This window comes from Macrosteles quadrilineatus, unplaced genomic scaffold (genome assembly GCF_028750875.1).
Source record: "Macrosteles quadrilineatus isolate MER2022 unplaced genomic scaffold, UCM_ALF_1.0 Scaffold_5__1_contigs__length_97177068, whole genome shotgun sequence".
In the NCBI taxonomy this organism is placed as follows: domain Eukaryota; kingdom Metazoa; phylum Arthropoda; class Insecta; order Hemiptera; family Cicadellidae; genus Macrosteles; species Macrosteles quadrilineatus.
The window spans coordinates 70,224,902-70,247,743 of record NW_026542598.1 but is presented as its reverse complement, the minus strand read 5'-3'; the positions used below and the strand labels follow the sequence as shown (position 1 = coordinate 70,247,743).

At 36.3% G+C, this 22,842-nt stretch overlaps 1 protein-coding gene across 5 annotated transcripts in view; it reads left to right on the top strand.

Moving 5' to 3' along the window:
• LOC128993993 (elongation of very long chain fatty acids protein AAEL008004-like) overlaps positions 1-22,842 on the top strand; it is a 125,741-nt gene that overhangs the window by 66,256 nt on the left and 36,643 nt on the right. The window contains exon 1 of one of the 5 annotated variants that reach the window (XM_054418168.1): positions 15,329-15,447. The exons of the other annotated variants lie outside the window; for them this stretch is intronic. The gene's annotated coding sequence lies outside the window, so the exon portion shown is untranslated. Of the gene's footprint in view, positions 1-15,328; positions 15,448-22,842 lie in introns of those variants that run through there. 5 annotated transcript variants of the gene reach the window in all.

Sequence of the window (22,842 nt, the reverse complement as noted above, 5' to 3'; positions counted from 1 at the left end):
CCAAGTTTGTGGAGTCAAAGATAGTATGAGGTGGCAGAAAACGCGTCAGAGAAGTTTCGTACAAAATTTATTAGTTTCTCAAGATTAAGTATGGGAAATTTTGTTGTTTATCATAACTATTTTTTATTGATATCAGGGAAATGTGGCTTGGGTGGTGACAACATTAACAGGCTAAAACATTTTATGTACAAAATTAAGCTAAAAACAGCGTCTATAAAATTATAATACAATTGAAGGGGTAATTTGCCACATTCTTTCACAAAAGACATTCCGCTGTATTTTGGCGCAGTCGTAACATAATTTTCAATGCCTTCCAAACAAATCGCCAAGTTTTGTAGATTAACTTATCGGCATCTACAATGTCATCTAATGTTGGAGAACCTATTATTGAGTGGCTCTTTTATGCTATATTGTTACCATCATGACAACGATAGGCTTTTAAGACAAGTAAAGACTTGTGCTGTCATGGAGAGAAATTTGCGAAGTTTTTTTTCACATCTATGACTTTTTCTTTAAACCAAGCATAATTAATTATGGGGATTTAAAAAAAAACAAACCTAAACGTCATACATCGAAGCAGTATGGTAAATCGAAATAGCCTTGCGTTTAATTTGGCTTACATTTTTAACATCCGATATGGTTAAATACATTTCTCACCGTTTCGCAGTGCATACATCGTTATCGTCTGATGGATCATTACCTGTTATATCCCTGACGATTCTCATACGTGTTGACAATGTTTATGTGTAGGATCTCCAGTTTTTACCGAGCAGTTCTCACTTCACGCAGTCTGGATGGTTCTGCAAAGTTACTACGCGAGTGTAGGGTATTGACTCTCTCTCAAGGTCGTTGATAAGCGGGCTGATAACACGGTTCTAACGGTGTTGTCACTCGTGCCGCTGGATGTACGAAAACGCGGCAATTTACTCGTATACTCCCGCGATATTGTAGGATCTTCGACGGCAGAGAGTATACGTCCCGGTCCAGGTATATTGTCAGGGGTTGTAGCCATTTCGGCTCACCCCTTGCTTTGCAGTTTACGATCCACGCACGGGGAGTTAGTCTATGTGGACGGGCAAATGCAAGGTTAAAAAAGGCCGCCAACCTCTTTTCGTAAAAAATAAATTACAACTGATTGTGCTGGTACCAATCACTGATGCTGGTCGAATACGCCACAAGGTTTTAAACAAGCCAAACTCTAGGGACAACTTATGTTAAACTGAATCATCTTTTGTGACAAACCAACTATCATAGTACAGTACGTAAAACTAGTTTTTAAGGGATAAAATAATTTTGACATTAGCACACTTTTCGAGTGGCTCATTCTATTATGTGTTATTAGGATAATTTGCCAGATCTTGCCAATCTAAATGGGACATCCTCTTCGGCATCCTAAAGTAGCATTTTTAGGCAGTATTTCTTAGCTTTCCTACCCCTTCACGTACGCTGTTTTCCTCTAAGGTGACACAATTATAATCAAATGAAATTTGTCAATAAACGTCTAAATCCAGCAAATACCGTATTTCTCAACCAATAACACGTCAATAGGCTATCACCGTTATCACACCTTCAATCACTAGAGTATAAATCACCTGTCAATAATTGTATCATTCCAATATAACCTTGCGATCAAAATAACAGTATTTGAGCTTTATGTTTATAGACTATCTGATAAATCGTATAATCTGTTACCAGACATTATTATTGTCTAGTTGACTTTATTTTGTCTATAAAGGATTATAGACTGGATCTACACGGACGTAAACAATTGCTTAACTCAACTTGTTTACCATCTTGATAAAGTTACTCGTGAAGACTAAGGAATTGTTTTGTGGGGTGATTAAGGAAATCAATTAATATCTAGATTGATTTTTGCTTGATATTGACTATCACTATTGTGGGTTATCAATTTGCTTTCAGTTCAGTTTATTGTCCACAGGTATGCTGAAAAAAGAGACCAGAAGTATGATAGTCTTTCTTTCGCGGAAAATCATTGGATTAAAATAACTCAAATTTGGCAAAAGAATTTATATCTACGTACAGTACCTAGAATTACAGTTCCTTCTCAATATACAAGATTCAAGGCTCTTATACATTTGAGGGAAGGCTGTGAAATAAAACAAAATACATCACATAAAGCGAACACTTTTCATACTGTCACACTGAGAAAACTAATTGAGTAATAGTATATTACGTTACTAGTCCTGAAAATAAGTGTTTACCGGACGAGTGTGGTCGTTCCCGTGCGAGACGAAGTCGAGTACGGGATTACCATACGAGTCCGGTACGCACTTTAGACGAGTTACGTACGATAGTTTACGCCATACTACTAAATCTGTACAAATCCTTATATATTTCCACCAACTAAAGGACTAAAAATCACTAGTCATGAGAGGTTATGTTTTTGTTTATAACCACTCATTGCCACCTAAATACAGTATAATCAGCTGATTGGTGTCCGGTAAAACTCATTACAGTGCAGTAGTACGCAATGAAACCCCATTTGAATAAGCTGGCGGCAAACAGCTGTTTTCTGGACTAAATACTTGCGTGGGAAGTTCGTCAAAATAATGCAGTGTGGCGTAAAATATTTTGTGAAACTAAGGGTGTCGTTTATTTATCCTATTCCGATGCAATTGAGGAAAATATTGGAGTATTATAAATGATGACGGGGTTTTCTAAAGGAGTTTGATGACAAACTTATACCATTCAGCAGTCATATTCCGTACAACGATGTAAAACAAAGTACTACAAGTTTCATGCATAATTTCCTTACCTCTTTAAAAAGCCAATATAAATTTTAAAGTATTACACTTACAACTAGTCATTTATATTTAACATTATAAAAGGTGGATGTCACAGTGGAAGTTATGGGTTGCATTGGGAAGTCAAATGTAAGCCTCCCTCCTTAGTTTGTTCCCAACAATCGTAATGATTTTGAGTGAGAAGCCATGTCTGTAGCTATCAAATGTTACCCTCGTGTCCACGGGTTGCGCCCCTACAACTTTTCAATCACACTAAGCTGTTATCTAAAACAATCACACTCTAAAACTTAAGTCGAAATATTTGTGTCATGTGTTAATGGTGATTTAGATCAATTTGACAAAGTGTAAGTATTGTGTAAGGATGGCAAATCACTCGGTGAAATGTCGAAATTTCGATAGCAGTAAAACTGCAAACATTTGAATTTACTACGGTAATTATCACTTACTGTAAATAAATTTGAACATTTATTAAGTTAGTAACATGTTATGTTAATATTTGGACTATGTTTATCCCTTACCATGAAAGGGGTAGTGAGTATTGTTTTTTGAGGGCCGCTTACAGTTTGTTTTATATTGAAATCATACACATATTGTTGTTGAAATAAATATAACAATATGATCCATCAAACTAGTAAAATGATATTACACATTTGGTTAGGTTGCAGCACAGAAAAATACAATATGTCCCTTCACTTTGGTACCCTTTCTGTTACTGTATGCGTATCACTGTACAATACACTCATGCAATTGGAACTAGACATTTTTACGAATTTGGTAGGGGAAGATAACAAATTGAAAGTAAGTTATCCTTGACGAAGAGACATTATGTTTCTATATGGTCATCCCAAACAGTTTATAATAACTTAAGGTAGACGATCGGTCACAGAGTGATTGGCATTCAGTATAATGATTGGCATTCAGTAGGAATCAAACCCGGCACTCCCAAGACGAAGTGTACGCCAAACACCCGCCGTGCCTCCGGGAGCCTAGGCATATACTTAGTCGCACCCACCACAGGATCATTGCCATATCTGACAAGGTGATCGTGAAAGTCTGGCCAGGAGTGAACTTGGCCGAGACGACCGGTTGTCTTCGGGGCTTCGCCCTTGCGAGTCACCCGGGCACCGGTACCGGGCCGTACAGTTGATGGGATTGTGCTGTGTTTTTAGGAGATACTGTGTCGTGGATTTTTTTCTTTTGATGACCTAAGCGTTATGCAGCCATTGTTTCGACATTGTATCGTTTTTGAGACCACAACAATAGTATTACGGTGCTCCGGTTGTATTACCAGTTTAGATAGTTACAAACTTTTTTCTTTCTTTTTAAGTCTCGCCTTCACATCATCGTGTGCTAGCATCCCAGTTCTATCCCGAACTGTTTTACACATTACTTCAGGCTAGACTTAGAGGATCGCGGCATTATCACATAGATAAAATTCCATTGGTAATTGGCGGGATTTGAACCCGGGACCTTAGGCTCTGAAGCCCCGAGCTCTACCACTAGACCAGCTCGCTCCCCAGATGGGGAACTACGACAAAAATCACTCAAGGAGGAGTTTGAAATAGAGTGAAATGCCTTTAGCTGCACAATTTATCAAAAGCCCAATGATCAAGCTTTTGAACCATCAAAAAGCTTTTGTCTTTTCTCAGGACCAAACCGGTGACTTTTAGAATGCGAGAAGGATAACCACTCCACCAAGCTGTAGGTTAACACTTATAGAAATTTTTTACGTTGTTTTTTTTTTCTTTCTAATGTGTTTTCCTTAAATTTAAGTTAGAGATCTGCACATTTTTGAACCCATGCTACTACGAATTCGCCACGAAGGTTTCAGAAAAGTATTAGTATACACTATGATGAGTACATAGATGCTGTTTAAGATAAGTGAATATTTTTGTGCAACAGAAATTGAATTATATCAGAAGGAAAATTTTCTGTTTTCAATTAAATTGGTACGTACTTTTTATGTGGCTTAAAGTTTGTACAACTACGAACAACACTATCCATTTACACTTGTTTATACATAGTACTGCATTTGTAAAAACTGACTGGAAAGGCCATATGCTATATTTATTTTAGGTATATTCCTAAATACTGTACAACAATATACATTCCTAAGAGATCCCGAACTATGCTGGTAAATTTAGAGCTACCCAATACAATTTTGTAGGTACTGCATGATGACCATTAATAGATTCCTTCTAGTTCAAATGTTCGACACAACAATCCACACATAGTAACCATGTGTCATGCGGTTACATCTGAAAAACCAGATTTTGACAGAGTGAAAACGAGTTCTTGGAGAAGATGGTAAAAAATGAAACTTGACTCTGAAATCGAAAGTAGGCCCGGCTCCGAACACTGAGTGAGCGCATTTGTAACCAGGTTATTGTGCTATCGTATTGGTCGTTAGTTGGCTTAACCATACAGCTGAATCGATGCAGCTGATTGCAATGAAAACTTACAAAATCATTTATAGTTTATATCGAGGTACATCTTTCTTCAAGGTTAGTGCAATACTTGTTATCGCAGTAGGCCTACATTCCCCTTTATGGTTGGTCTTTACACTTGTTATCATGCTATATTCCGCTTTAAGGTGTTATTTTCGGGATAGTTACAAGATACGGATTTTTAATGTTTTAATGGAACGCTCCAAACCCTGGTTTTATTAGTATCTGATGTTAGCCTATTGTTAGATAGCTTTATGACAAATTGCATAGCTTATGACAAATTGCATCTCGGTCCGGTAAAGATATAAATTGGAATTGAACCACCTGCAGATTTGAAGGCAAGTCCTGTAACACTCTGCACCAGACAATTCATATTAAGGTTTTTACATTAGTAGGTTAGGCGTAACTAGTGTGGAGTTTAACAAACTTGCTTTTCGTCAAGAGACTATCGAAATGAATATGTACCCAAACGGTTATAGTGTAAGCCTTCAAATCTGAAGGTCGCTGGTTCGCTCTCGAGCAAAGTTGAAGGCCCAAATGTCACATTTGTTATTGCACTATTAATTAATAATGTTATTGAACTAAAGTTTGACATTAGTTACAGTAACAAGACCAACCTGTACCTGAACAGTTTCTTGGAGAAAAAACTTGAATTATGTCAGTGACGTAAAAATACTCACCAAATAAAAATAAAATGGCGTAGGAATGGTGTGAGGGGACGGGACCCTGGAATATCCTACAGACATTGAGCGGTTATCCGAAGAGCATTTACGATTTTCTATTAATCGTCTCTTTGGACAAAATGCAAATTTTCTAAAAAAAAAGCGAAAAAAAACATTTTGTTTCAACCTATATGCATCCAAGTACAACCATGCTGACCTTGTAGCATTAAGTCATACATTCCTTTTATGTAATCTTCGTGCGATTACCACGATTCTTCCTCTTCAATCCAATGCCGCACATCGTAACATTTCCAAATACCAAGTCGAAGATACATATCTCATTACTCGTACGAAACACAGTTAGCGAAAGTGGCATTCCCGAAGATGTAGAAACAGTTGTACATAACAGAGTTTTTGTTACGCAGAGTCGACTGGACGAGTAAAGAAAGTGATTCACAAAAATATCGTCCTTGCCTGCGGCAGGCGTGCGCAATACCAGAACTGTAGTGGGTGTGGCGAGGACTGCGATAATCGTGCGTAATTCGTATCAAGGAACTAACTGAATAAGCTGCAGCAAACCTGAAGACTAAGCGAATTTACATCTACCTTATTGGATTTACACTTAAATATCTCCTTAAAAATATTACATTTATTCTCTATTTAAATAGCATTATTTTAACGAGTACTTAGGTTTGCTGCAGCAAGGAGCGTTAAAACGTGTTTTTTGTGAAATTTTAATATATAGTTTAGTATGAAATGCATTCATTTTCCAAATTTGATTAAAATATTTTAATAAACATGCACACTACAACAGTTTTACTTATTCTCTATAGAATAACATGGGGATTTTAAATATAAATTTTTTTTGAATTTTCTCCGAAGGTAACCATTAGGCGCATGATAACGTTTCAATATACTAAATAATTTTCTCTACAAAATGGTTTGGAAAGAAATTGTAAAAATTTTTAGTGGTATTTCTTTGTAAAAATGGGAAAACCCCTAATTTTTACCTCATCAAACCACCTATAAACCACTGTCCCCATAGTCCGATCATGCTGGTTCGCGAATTCGGGACCTCAATAGGAAAAAGTAATTCGGTACCGGGTTCAGGTCTTACCATGAGTGGTAATAGCATATTCCGTCTGGGAAATTCGCCGGAAACATCATTGTTTTAAAATTTCCAGCAAATTATTTATAAAAAAGTCTTGGAAAACATTTATCTTTTACATTTTTTTTACAACACGATTTGTATACTGCGTAATTCAACACTACCGACGAAACAACTGTGCAAGTCAACTTGACTTCACCCCTTTTATCCCGCACCAGTTGAACGGCCGCTGGTCTTCCTCGACCTGTGACGTGGCAAGGGAGGCCGTCGCTAGAATATTTATCGCCGTTTTATGCCAATCGCGCTTTTCTACGTCACATCTTTTGCAATCCGAATAGCTTTAAAATCAGGCTAAGACAACGCATTTGCTAAGTGACATTAGTTTAAAACTCTTCTGTTTTCTACTAAACATTTTTCTTTCTTTAAGATTAGACTAATCTCAAAACAGTAAAAAAAACAGTTAAAAAAATGAAATCATCTCTCATCAATTCCGTATAATCTCCAATCAAAGGCATTTGGGCTGTAAACCTCTTCACTAAATGAGATATCCTGATAAGATATTCATGTTATGATTTGGATTGGAGGTAGTTTTATGATGCAGATAAAATATTCCATATCTGGAAGACCAATCCATTTGTTTTATTCAAGACAGGTAAATTTACAGCATATAAGGGTAATTGAAACTTGACCAATTAAATCCAAATTTGTTCTATGTAAAAAATTGTGAAATTATTTGACAAAAAGAATAGGTTTCTCGATACTTAAGTTTCTCAATTTTAATTTTACCAAGAATTAATTCGTCTTACTTTTTGCAGTCTTAACGATTGCAGTAATGTAAAATCAGAACTACTTTATAAACATAGATGTGTAACTTACTTAATTTTAAGATTTTGTTTTTGGTAGAATGCAAAAACCTTACTACCTCTTTTTGAATGTTAAATCTCTATCAATATTACAAACAGCCAGGTGAAAAAGAAAATAAAAATTTAAACGCCCGATTAATCACTTTTTGGGTCTCGAGGTCTCCCACATTACCCGGTTACCCAAACTCATTTTTGCCCTTTCTTCCTGTTGAACTTCACATCAGAAACAAAGTCAGAACATAACGTCTCGAATTCCTTCGGAAGTAACATCGTGGAGGTATTACCCATGACAACAGACCTCTCTAATGAGATGTCCTATAGCGGTAGACCCGGGATTTCCTGCACGATGCTGTGACGAGAATGATCCAATCATTCCAGGACCCGACGGCCTTCGTCGTATTGACATTAACCCCGTGAGTGTGGTGTCGTTGTGTACTTAGTCATGATGTGCTAAAAGTGCCTTCAAGTATTTTTCCTTATTGTGTACAATTCGGGGTTTATTCCGCGTTTGATTTGATAGTAGCGAGATTACAACTGGCCTTGGCATTTCATCTGAGTTCTTCTGGGTGATGGTGTTTATTGTTGTCACGTGTGTTGTGGATGTCGTGAAGCTGATATGGATGTGTAACTTTTTCACGTGTTGACATCCCTCTATAATATACTCTATAACTCGCCACTGGCGTAGACAATAAAAAACTGTATGTAATTTGGTGTATGTAACAACTGAGATTCGTGTGGATTGAAATTTTATCAGTTTTTCTGACTCGATATGAAGGGAGACCTACATTAGAAAATGTCCAAGGGTTTATGTATTATGTTTACCTGTTTCTTTCTGGTTCTATTGAATTGTTCTTATGAAGAAATGTCTGTTTATCACTACAATAAGTAACGTAAACACACTTAACTCACCAAAAGGCTGTAAACACTAGATAGCTACTCAAGCTATCAAGCATTTGTACTCCAGCTATTGAAAATCTCGTGTAAGACAACTATAATTGATGTAAATAATGTCACATGAAATGAACATATTTGGTCATACCTATGTTTAAGGGTGTCTGGCAGAGGGTTTAAAGCAAGAGCCAATCTTTTTATTCTATAACGAATGTTATTTACAAATTTCAGACCTTTTTTACCTCTTTCATAGTCGCTGATCATTCTTAACTGAATTGGGAGCATGTGCTAAAAAACTTTCAGCTTTAAAAAAATGAAAGGTCTGGCAGTCATGGGCTCTTGTTCTAATAGTGTTTCATGCTTTTTATAATCCAAACAAGAGTTAGTTTATGGAACTTCCATGAAAATCACTTGGAGATTCAGGTCATTTCTTCTAGAGTCTGGGTTAAAACGAGCTAGATAATCTTGGGTGTGATAATAGATAGGCAACTGTTAATTTGTAACAATATCTAAGTCTACAAACACTCGGAGGACTAAACACTTACCGCCTCCAGCCATCAAAAACTCATAAAAACATAAACGTATTTACATATTCGCTGAATAAAAGATGAAAAGGACTGTTTGATTTACGGTTGACCCTGCCAAAGGAATCATTGCCTTCTGCAATGTCATCAAAGCAAACTTGCAGGCAGTGGTGTCTTTAGGTCCTGACGTCCTGTTTGGTAAGCTTGATAGTTAACTGTGTGTGAATTTGTCAAAGGCGAAATTGCTAAAACTACTTCCCTACTTCTTCAGGGATAAGCATTTATCTTTTTTCCCTTAAACAGGTTCCTAAAATACTCTCCGCTGCAGAAAACCTGGAGACTAATTGAATATCTATGTGCCTGATCAGATTTTCACTAAAATATTCACTTAAATGAACATGTTATGTCTATTCCTAATTTAAATAACATTACGTTTAGTGAGTACTCCCAGGTTTGCTGTTTCTAGGAATATAATAACATGGATTATTCGTGAAATGTTATCATCTTGGTAATGAATGAATAAATTTGCTAAATTTCATCAAAATATTATCCATTAACAAGCAAACTAAAACAGTTAATATATTTTCCATAAGGGTAAAAAAATCATTTTGAATTTATATTATTTTGGAATTTACTCTTGAATTATGTTACGCACGTTAACAGCAATGCTTCGATATGGATAGCAAGTTAAAGCTTTATGATTTGAGGATAACAAATGGGAAAAGCTAAATTTCATCCCATTAAACCTCCCATAAATCACCCCGTAGTCCGATCATACTGGTTCGTGAACTCGTTGGAATAAACGTAGGTTTACACGTTTGAACTAAAATGTATCAAAATCGGATGATCTTTACTTGGAGTTATAGTGCTAACGAACTTTTTTGACATCAACACGAAAAAAGTATTTAAAACGATCCCGGGCCTAGGTCGTACCATTAGACCTGCGGTAATAGCTTATCCTCTACATGGAAAATTCGCTAAGAAGAACTAAATAACCACATATTATACGTTACAAGGGGGAAAAGTATGTAGTATAATGGCTCCTGGAAAACTATTGGATAGATACAAATTTTCATCGGGAGAGACCTCGGCAAGAGGAAAAGTTGGAGTAATGCCAAGGATGAATCATCTGAGTTACTAGAGTGCAGTCGAAGCAGAACCTGTAATCGTTGTTGGTAATTTGCCGATGAATCTTTTTGCAAAGTTACACAATCATTTAGCATCCAAGATCACACGCTAATACCGCTTTGTAAAACATTTTGAATCTAGTATACAAGTTCATAGAATTTACAGGAACAGGATGCACTGTTTGGCCAACAACATTCTTGTTTAGGTAAATTTTCTGGTACTTTCTCTCACTATTTTGTAAGCAACCTTCGAATGGCAGAACACCTTGGAACGTGTTTTCCTTATCATGCACAGTTTGAGATAAGGTAAAAAACGTTAATGATTTGAAACTCGATTTGTGAAAGACTAATGAGGAGTGAAGATGGTGTGAATGAGCCGATGTGCCTGCGATCACAGTTAATATATTTTGCTGTGTTTTGACGAAGTTAATTACTGAACCTGAGGGAAATTTAAACTTGGTTCCGGAAACAGACTCAACGCTGTGTCCAGAAGTTGAAATAGCTGTTGGATTGGTTTCCTATAGTTTACTGATTATACTGTTCCAGAAAGAAATGTACTGGTAACTCTCAAGTTTTAGGAGTACCTACTTATGCATTCGGCAACTAGTTACAAAGATGCTATCCCAAGGCTGTAGATCACCTAAAGCTGAAGTTGTGGCTAAAGTTGTTAGTCATCTTATGCTGAACACAGTTGTTGAGAACAATATGCGGATTGCCATAAGTAGAAACACAATTTAAACTGGATGCTAAACTATTTTCACCAATCCAGTTTTTAAGTACTCACAAAGTATTATCTGCAGTGATTATTTGTATGCATATTAGCATGATCTAACTTTTTACTACAATAATCTTGGACGCATGCTTTGTACAAGGTATTTAGTCACCAAATACGTCTGGGATCACACTAAAAAGTGCAATTTGCTAGGTTTATCAAACACAAAATATTGAAGAAAACGGAAATCCACTTTGAGTTGACCATTTAGATGATTCAAGCTTTGAGTTTTATCTCTTTATAGAGATTCCGTCCAACATATTTCCGCAGTCTGACTGATGTTTCAAGACATCTTTATACCCAGTCTGGGCCACTCAATATCTTCAAAATCGTCTGTATTTATTCATTCTCGATGTATTTGAGAAAACAAGCTAGACCATACGGAAGCATATTTACACATGACCACTAATCAAACAAAAGCACATCATACAAGTACGACTGGAATTACGTCATACTAAAAGAGCGCTTTGGACCTTCTAACCTGCTTCAGCTTGCCATCTTGGGTGATCCATGATTCTAGGCTACCATCGGCTGCACTTTACCATTCGACTAAACGTAAAACTTACCCATGCTATCCAAATTCACGACTAAATATCAGGCTATATCTCTCATACTTCTGAAATTGGTCAGATTTGGATTAAACAGAGTACAATATTTGCTCTTTCACTTGATACATTTTGGCGGAGTCTTGACGCTCGGTGGTCTAGGGCAGTGTGGCAACGACACTGTGCACTTATCCAACGATTACATTACTCGGTGAAAGCGTCGCGGGCCGGGGCGACATCCATACTGATGGGTTAAGTAACACGCAAGGTCCCTGGACGTCTAGTGGGGCGGCTGAGGGTCGAAAATTAGCCAGAGTCTGTCTCTGTGAGAATCAGCTAGAGCGAGTGTTCTTGAAAATCAGCCATCGACATCAGCTTGGGTAGAGCTTTCTTGTGTTTGAAAATCGGCGAGAGTCTTTCAATTTTCTGTGAGAATCAGCCATATTTGTTTAAGTTAGTCCATCTCAATAGTGGTTCCAAGGGTGCTAAAGCCTCTCCCCCATTGGAGCCTGAAAAGATAAATCCTAAAACGTAACTGAATTTTTTTGATGCAGTTTTTAGATGTAAAAAATGGCAGAAACTCAACAAACAGCTTTAAAAATACCAACGGGACCCATGAACTCTCCTCTTTTCTTGAGGTGTGTGAGACACCCCCTGGCAAAACGAAGTCCTAGAACTGCCACTGGTCACCTTGTTACTTAATTAACAAGAGTATGTCTATAAAAACCAGCCCGAATCCAGCTATCGTCTTTACAATTTAATCTGTCTTTTGTTTGTGCAAGTTCAATCTTAGCCAATTTCTTGTCTGTGAACATCACCTAGGGTGTGGGTATTGTGTATCTTAACCGAAAAAAATCAGCTAGAGCGAGGGAAGAGAGGTCTTCAAAAAGTTAAAAATTGGTGAAGATAGTGCTTGGTAATACAATAAAAAAATCTATTACAAGATCTTAATTCCACAGTCGGTGTGATATTTTGGATCAATGATGGCTAGTACAAGTTTTGGAAATACTTAAAATATGATTTGCAGATGATCTTAAGTTTTTAATTTAAATTGGTCCTTCGTGCCGGATTTCTTCGACAGTCGAATCTTCCCAAATTAAGTTGTCATTAACAATCGTGATATGAAAATATACTGTTGGAAGCAAACATATTACACACCGAGTATCGTTTTCCAAATTAATCCATAACTTTCCCTACGAAGATTTATGGAACGATTTACGTTATCGGCCAGCCCCGGCTAATCAGCTCTCCATGGTTGACCAAGACGTGGACATTGGAACACGAGTGTTAATGGCATATTAAGGTGTCCGACCGAAACGTATATTCACAATAGGCGTTAAATTGCTGTGGAATAAAGCACCGTGAAGCTTCATGGCGCGTGAAATATTATTAATGCGTTATGATGAAATTCTGTTAATAATCTTGAGACTTGGATTTTGGGTTCCGATTGTTGTGCGCCGTACTGTATTGGAATTCCAGTAGGGCAAAAGTATACGTTGATGGCTTAGCCTATAAGTAAGGGAAACGATATGTTGAATTATATTTTTAATTGTAGGTAGTTAGATTCGAAACCCAATAATAATTTAGTGACAACAAACTGCGCATCAATAATTTGATTTTGTGATTTAGTGTAGGTAGTCTAGGGACGAAAGTAATTAAATTGGAGAGTATAGCTTTAGACTATGTAACTAGACGTTCTATAAACTCTTAAACATGTAGCACCTAATAGGATAAAATAAACAAAGTTGAATTAAGCCTACCAGTAGGGTTTCTGTTGTCAATTAATATTAATGTTGACAAATTCTAACCGAAAGTTTATCTAAAATTGTCTTAGTACCAAAGAATAAAGGGTGATATAGAATTTTGACAGTAGCTTATTCGATGAGTGGCTCATGATAAATGTGTTACTAGGTGGTAACTCTCTTGGTAACTAGTCAATGTCAAAGTCAGTATTGTAACTTATCAGCCCTATTTTCTAAGTACGGGTTTTATTAGTTTGTGTGGAACTTTAAGGTTGTTAATTGATCTGCACCCCAATTAGGATAGGTTGTAAATGTTTTTTGTTTGACATAATTGAGGGATGTTAGAACCAAAATATTTCCTTTTCCTCATTAAAAACATTTTATGAGGTTAGTTTATCCTACCATGTGAAGTGACAAGTTTTAGAGGCAAACTAATTTCGTTCACAGTTTCCACCATCTCGGTACACAAACGCTCTTGGCGTCCTAGAAGATAATCACCAATAAAAACGCGAATCAAACATTGATACTTCCAGATCTACTTCCTGTAAACTGACTCGGGGTAATGGGAAGTTGGAAGGAGCAGAGGTCAACTTGGAAGTGAAGAAATGGAGTAAAAAGCAGAAGGAAGGACATCCGGGCTTGGACCTTGGTAGTGAGGGTTGACTGTCTTGAGTGTTATGTCTAGTATGACACAGCGAATTGTCATGTATCAAACAATAGTTCGACCCTGTGATGTGCTTTACACATCGTGTTATGGCTAGATAATCAAGTTGATTACAGTAGTGTCTTTTACGAGTGACCTTATACCGGTTAATGTTGGATAATTGCGTCGATAATCGTAGGACACTTAGCATGTTCTATGGGGCGAGTTTTGCCCATTAAGTGCGATAGGGACAAATTAATATCAATCTACGATCACGGTAGCTTCAAGGAGTTAGGAATAGGTCAAGAAAAAGTGTTTTTTTTTCTCTCTTAGACTAAAAAGTGTAGAGATGACCATGAAAGTTTCTTATGCAATAATTTAATTCATATAGTATTTATTCATTGTAGGTTGTCTCCGTTGTGACACATTTTTAAATTTCTTGGTTTGTAAGAGCGAGTGTTTATATAGCCTAGTCTGGTAAAATCGTGTAGCTCTGTGGTTATTGGAAAGAGTTATCACTAACTGTGCCCACCTCGAGAAAATTGTCTCTACGGGATTCTGAAATGGCTTATGATTTTCTCCTCCATTCTTATTCTTACTTAGTATGAGGCATTTGTTAAACACTCTGACGCCATGGTTAAGGCTTGTCATTAATAAGGCTTGACCTTTAATGCTTACCAATATATTGTTGAGTTATTGGATTTAGACTCATTACAGTTATATGTCAACTATACTATTAACTTTTGCCCAATTTGCGATTTTAGTCAACAATTTGAATTAGTTTGCCAATAAAAATGAAAAACTTTTTAAGCCACAAAGTTTATTTACAAAAGGCTCGGTTAGCCCATAAAAGACGAGACACCTTTTGAGCCTTTAAACGTATTCATTCATCTACTAATTTCTTGTCTTCAATGTTTGCCTTTCCGTCTTTCTGATCATCTTATATTTTTTAGCATCGTTCGCGTGCTTACGTCTTGTTACAATATACTGCAGCCTGTCTTCGATCTACTAGAATTTGTATATGTATCGAAAGAACTGTCTGCGATATAATCAAGTAATTAATACATTATACTGTACGCTCTCAGTTGAGTTTGCTTATTACTCCACGCTCCACGTTCAGTTTGCTGACGTTGCATCGTCGGGTCGCTGGTCGCATGAGTTGACACATGTACTCGTTGACACCTTCACTTTAGTAGGTCACATTCTGTCATTTGCCACTCTTCACGCGAACATCACTGTTCTGTCTCTGTATTTGGCATTGTGTACAAGTCTTGTTCGTGTTGTGTGAACTTCATGGATCTTGTTTCTTGTTTTGTGTCCGGTTGGTGTTGGATGTTTGTTTTGACCTAGGTTGGAAGGTGAGTTGGTTTTGGCTTCCAAGTGTCTTTTTGTTATACAGTGTGTAGAAAAATAATGCTTAAAGAAGTATTGTTGCTTTAGTAATCCTGATTTGTGTAGTTACATTTCTTACATTAAGTTTTTACATCTTACATTTCTTTTCTTGACTTTGCAATAGTCAACGCATTTATTATTTGCAATATTTTTTTTTAATTTGGAGTATAAGGCATACACATGTTACTCTTAATGTTTTTGACATAATTCTGTCTCAATTTACATATAGTCATTTTGTATTTGTTTGAACGATGTAACATTTAAAATTCATATTTAAATAAAACTGTAGTATATACTTTTTTTAATTAGTAAGTTGTTTATATGTATCTTACTGAAACCATTTAGTTTTTCGTGCAGCATTACACTATGGCGGTTGCTCAAATTGATTTTTTTTATTGTATTATATTTGGTTACAACCTTTGACTAAATAGACATTCCATCCCCATGGTCAAGTCTAGGCCAGTTTTTAAATAGAAATCTTCGTAGTTGATGTGAGCCACTGACAGATTGTGCTGATGTAAATTACTAATTTCTGTCGAATAAACGAAATTTTCTACCAAGTCAAACTGTAACGACTTCTTAGGTAACGACTTCTTGTCTACGATGTCTATGTCTATGACTTCAACTATGTCAGCAACAAAAAAGGTAGAAAATAAAATTTTAGACACTAGCACATTCTATGACTGGCTCACACAACCATGTTCTTTTTAATAACGGATTGGCGACAGCTGGTCCATATAGATGTGATGCCTACTGTAGCTTCCAATAACCAATTCGACAACATGCGAATATCATGCCAAATTAACATTATTTTTTTTTAATAGTGTATCTTTAGCCAATGTAGTAACCAGTAGTAACACAATAAAAAGTTCTCTGCCCAGCCGTAAACAGCATAATTTAAAAAGTATAATTTTTTAACTTTTAACTACAAACTAAATGTGTTTTGAAGAAAAATATTTCTAAAACTGAATTTAAAATTTCAGATTACGATTTTAACTTAAAATAAAATTACAATTTTTTTATGTTGTTTACTTTACAATTTGATATTTTAAAATTAATAAATTCACTGATTAAGCAATAGTTTACCTTAGACGCACCTAACACAACCAAACAAACTTTATTTTGTCACACCACCCGAATTCAATTTATTTTGAACAAGTTAAGCAATATCATATCAACCAATACAAAACCAACCAATATCGAATAACCGATTAACAAAAGGTCGATCACTCGTTGTTTCCTCACGGTATAGAGATTGTTTCTGTTGGAACTGATTGACTTGCATAAGGTTAGTTATTCGAGAGCCTTGACCTAGTATGCTAGTGTGTTAATTGTGTAACCACACAGGAAATCAATGCAACGGTATTGGTGATTTTTGTTACGCAGATTAGTAAGGAAATATGATTGTATGACGTTACTTTTGTGTGTTTATTTCGCGTGTTTGTTAGAAAGCCGTTGATTAATGGGTACTTAGTTGTCTCAGTCGTCTTTGGGCTATAACTAAATTACGTGTTCAAACAACAGGTACTACTAGTAAACTAGGTAGCAAGTTATACTAGTAAAGGTTTGGACCGTTTCCCTGTAGTAAACGTATAAATATATTTTGAGTTTGAGTACACAATAGGAAAAATGAGGTTGATGCTAATTTTTTCTTATACTAATAATGATTGGAATAAATTGTTTTATCTTACATTTAAGGGTTTTCAGATATTTATGTAAATGAAATTATAAGTTTTCAGTTTTTTTGTCATCTGATTGAAGTTAATTTGATAGTTTTTAGTTCTTCACAGTTTTGTTTGTATGAGATTATCTGTTCTTGTTAGAGTTATATTTTTTCTTATCGGATAAATGTGAAACTCGCCATTTCTGTTGATTGTTTACTTTTAATTCGGAAAACTTATGAAATCAAAAGTGCTTTTGAACTTGCTTTTGTTCATACCATTTTAATAAACCGTACCGTTAAGCGCGTCACTTAGCTAAATCAAAATATCCTAAACAATTAAAAGATGAATGTGTCAATATTTTCCCTCTGTATATAACACAATGTTTACTTGATACGTTCAAACTGTATTCAACTACTAACAATGATAATTAGTTGTTTTCTTTTTAATTTAGTATTGTGCTTTTTGGGTTGTACGTGGACAAATTAATTAATTGCTTTAAATATTTTCAAAGTATGCTTGATCCCTCGTATTGGTTACTAATTGGACTTTGAGTGACTTATTTTCCGTCTTAGCTACGACCACAAACATACTATTAACATATTTTATTTTATTTACTATGGAAGGACTCGCAAAAAGAAATGCAAGAACAATAAATATGTCATGTGTAGGATAATTAACCGTAAGGGGTACCGCGGTAGACATCCCGACCATATGGACCAGATGTAACAATTTTACTCTCAAATAGAATATAGTTGAAAGAGCCAATTTTGATATAGAAATATTCTTCCTAAAATCAAATTAGTTTTTGATACTATGACATTCTATGAATGCAATAAGTAGGCCTACCGTATATAGGTTTACTTTCACTTTCAAGTTGGTGTGTTTGTTAACAACATAAATATGTAATTGGCATCCAATGAATTCTGTCGGAGGCTTACTAAGTAATTCTATTACATTAATTTTTATTTAACTAACTAAACCATAGATAAAACATACTCCATTAGTAGATTTCTCATCCTTATGGATCAGCTGAAGACCATTTTATTAGTTATGACCAGTGCACTGTGTAGAGGCCGTGTTTTATTTATTTCTAGCTGGCCCGACAGACGTCGTCCTGTCCTAAAGTGGTTTTATGTCAAATGTTCGTCCATTTTCAAGATGAGCTCGTTCGCATGGCTCAATCACGTCCTGGTTAAAGTTCGTTCGCTACGCTCACTCACCTTTAGGTTGGAGCTCGTTCGCTGTGCTCACTTGCCTTCAGGTTAGCTCGTTCGCTACGCTAACTCGCCTCCAGGTTGAAGTTCGTTCGCTACGCTCACTCACCTTTTGGTTGCAAATGAGCTGTTCTCATAAATAAAAAAAAAATTATAGTGCTGCACCCTGTTGGTAAACCTATTAACTATTTAATGCTATTGAACATCACAGAATCAAATTGTTTAGTTGAACCAGCTGTTAAGATTCTTTAATTCCATTTAAATATGAGTACTCATAAGGTTAATGGAAAGCTCCAGAGCCACTGGGGCGGAGCCCTTTTGACGGATCTGCACCAAACGTCACACAAACCATCCTTGAATAATGCTTAATAATGCCTGAAATTTTCATTACAATCTGTCGTGCGGTTTAGGAGTCCATAAAGGACAAACAAACAAACATACATTGGATTATATATATATAGATTTGTTTCTTGTTATTTCATTAATTGAAAAATTATATAACAAAACAGTAGGCCTAAAGCACAAATCATGAAATTACTCCTAAATTAATATAAACCAAATTTCTCCAAATTCCGAAGCTCTTTTTTGTGTCTAGTTCATGACCGCTGACACTGATCGCTCCTTTTTTAAATTTACAACGAAGATGATAAGTCTACACATCTAAAGGTAGATGCAGAACGATTGGAAAACCAGCTGTCGAAACACTTATTAATTTAGCAACCGTTGCGTTACATTGACGAAGTAATTACATCAAACATCGCGTACCATTCAGAAGATAATAAGTGGGCCCTCATCGTATCAAAGCGAGTGCGAGTGGTGCAAGAAGACTCAAGTATATTGTCATCAACTGGGTCGCCTAAGGACCGATCAAGGACGACTTTCCTAATGGTGTAACACGTATGAACAGACCCGGGCCATTCCAAGCTTCCGACTCACGAAGGCTGGCGGCCACAATGGATCGACTGTGTGGAAAATGAATGTGTAAATCAATGTTGTATTGCATGTGATTTGTGCTTTGCTATTTTACAGTAAATGTCCTATGGAAGTCAGGTCCTACGGAAGGGCTGCATTATTTTTTTGGAGACGGTTTCGGGACAAGATTCGCGGTATTATAAATGTGGCCACAAGAGTATATATTGTAAGGGACGCAAACAGATTGATAAACAAACTTTGACTTTTCTGTGAACATTCAATGTTTTACGAAATATTAACTGCGTATCGGTTAATCCATGACTAGTAAGATTAGAATTTGCTCTTTCCCTTCCTTCTTAATGTACAAAAAGAGAGAAGGAAAAATGTGTGACATGAAGGAAGAAGACATTTTACCACATAGTTCACAAGTCTTCCGGAATTCATAATACCATGTACGCTACTGGGAAAGGTATTGGAAAGATACGGAAGAGAAACATACAGAAAATTGTTTGGTAATATTCTTCTTGTATGCCATCTATTTCTGACAATTATCAGATTCATAGCGGCAATTTCGTATTTCTCAAGTTTTTTAGAAAACTACGGTTCCCCTGGTAGGATTTCATACCTCTAGGTTCAGACCAAAATAGCTATTGGAGAAGCTAGGATCACGAATGCTTAATGCCGTGAGTGCCTTTGAATTCCTTTGAAGGGAAAGAGGCAGTCATTCCCAATGACGGGTACGCAGAAGAAGGCTCCAAAGGCATGAAGAGCCTAAAAGGCTCGCCAACCTTATACAATTTTCGACCACATGACGTGGCTGACCTAGAGTTGTTTGTTTTAATTTTGAATTAGGATTCATTTGGATGCGACGCCATAGCGAAATATCATAGCCTCGCCCTATAACTTATTATAACCCAAGCTAAAGCACAACTAGTCGTACCTCTGCTGAAAATAAAATAACATTATAATGCGCTCTTGACCTTTAAGGCCCACTGACGATTTCATTGTTCATCTCCCACCATAAAACCTTACCAACGACCACATTTTACAAACCAGCTTCAAAACCTAAATTATATTTTCGTGGATTAGATATTCAAGTGCTAATTAAAGTTGAAAACTAGGAGTAATCGTAAACACAAGAACCTCTAAAATTGTATATCTTATATACGGTGAGATGAAAAGCAAACATTCGAGTGACGTACCAATTAGGGGTTTTCAACAAAATGTCAGATGCAGACTTATTCTTAATGGTATGGACATTTCAGTACAAATAAAAATGAGAGGAAATCATAATTCATCCCAACCAGATCCGATCTCAGTGGAAGACTCGGTTGAATGAACCTGAGGCGATTCTTGTCGCGGGATATTATTTATCAGCAAGAACAAGTCGTACGGATATGAACAAGTTGGCACTTTTATTACATCCCCGGTGGACACAGGTTGTGAACAGCGGATATTTGTATGCTAATAGGCTGTCTAACCTTTACATTTAAACGTAAATCAAATGTTGAGCGGTGTGTCTCAAAGTTCGTCCTTTGGCGATGCTCCCAGTGTGTGTATGGGCGGTAAAATTCGAAGGTTGGTCGAACCTCCAAAATGGATTTGCGTATCATTCGCCCTTGATACTTTTGCGAGTAAGAATTTGATAATTGTTTATTCTACCAATTTTTTGATCCCGAGCTCTCACCATAGATTACTATGAATAACCAAAGTGTCTAAATTAGAATTAGATGGGGTTAGGCGAAACGAATTTTTTGCTTTGCCGTTCGAAATCGTAATAGTTTCTTTAAGCAAGCGTCTCCACCTAATTGACTCTCCAAAAACTCTAGCCTTTCTTAAAACGAGGGATGTTGTCCACATGCCCTTTTTCATTTACGTTCGTCCATTCAACAGATTCTCCGACGAATTCCGTTCATGTCATTGTCAAGAATTACAATGAATATTCCCCATCAGTGATTTGTAAAAGAAAGTGTCCATACTCCCGCGAAAGTGTTCTAAATAAGTCCTGGAAATCAGATTTCAGGTGGGAAAGAGCCTAAAACTTGACATGATTAGAGACACATAGAGCGATGCCGGGAACACAAAAGCCGAAAACGACTAATAAAACAATAAAAAATCATGAAAAATTAATGACCAAAATTGTATCAACGAAAAAGAAAACAATGATTTCGTATTTTTTTTTGTTTTAGGAATCAAATAAGCACAGTTTATTATTGTAGGTTATTTTTGGATGTTCCTAGAGTGCGGACTGAAGGGGTATAAGGTCAATTTGGCTAGTGTTTCCCGAAACTAGAATCAACAATCGTGGAAAATCTCATCGTAGTTCATTAGTTTTTACGTTCATAAATAGACACATAGAAAGAAACCACCTTCAATTTACAATAACATTGTATGTCATAGATATATCTAGACTAGTGAGTCTCAGGGACTTTGGGGATTTTAAATTACCTTTGTTGTTCATCAACCTACATATCTCTTGCTACTTATGGCTCAACTCTGATTGACGACAAACAATAGCTCGGCTGGTTGCCCAATGCACCACCGGGGGATGAATATGTATCATATGGTTATGTCACATTGTCGGTATGTAAGCAGGCCAATCAGCTGTATTTGCACAGATCGCGACCCGCGGCTGTCATTCACGCGCCAAAACTCGGGGTGAGTACTGCAGTGGACATTAGTGTGTGAAGTTTGTGTTTACCGGATACGAGCGTAAGTAACAACTATTCTAGTTGTTGGAATTCAATTTTTGATAGGTGAGGAATATTGAAAGATTGTTCTTATCACTTCTCTCGGGATGTTAAGCGTTTGATTTAGTTCACTAATTTACTTATATTGTTCAACTTATGCTATAATTTAAAACATTTGTTGTTAATCAGCTGATTGCAAATAATAGGTTGGATAGGCAAAGGACATACAATTGACTATAGTCTACAAACATAGCTATGTTCCGAATTCATAGTGATACCATTATGTCTTCTAAAGTAGCTTCAAATAGAAACCTACTGTAACTGTTGCTATTCTCCGTTTTAAAGATAAAGTTCCCACAACCAAAACAATGAGGTGCGGTGCATCTGTCTATCTTTCAACCATAAAAAAACCTTTATACTAAGCCAGCTTATATTTTTCACTAATCCAAAGTAAACTATGTAATTGATGCACCCTTGTTTAGGCTTTTCGTTTCGATTCGACCTAGACCACTTCCATCATAGGCTTTTAAATTCACTTTTTAGCTTACACAGGTTTGGTATTGATGTGTTACTGCACAGTAAATACGTTTCAAACCCTTTCTTAGGTCCAGATGTTAAAACGAAAAGGAAAGTTTCGTGGTGTATTTTAAGCAAAATAGCGTAAACAAGAATTGCCAATTGTAACTTTCCAATAACAATAAGAACAAGAACTACTAAAACCGGTGAAATTGGTTTATTGACAGTTATTCCAACGTGTTTGGAATGGTAGCAATGAATAGTTCAGTCAGTTCTAAATTGCTCTTAAATTGTTTATGAATTTAATTAGGACCCAACGATTAAACATTCTTGGTAAGTGTTTACATTTTTGAGACAAAATCAAC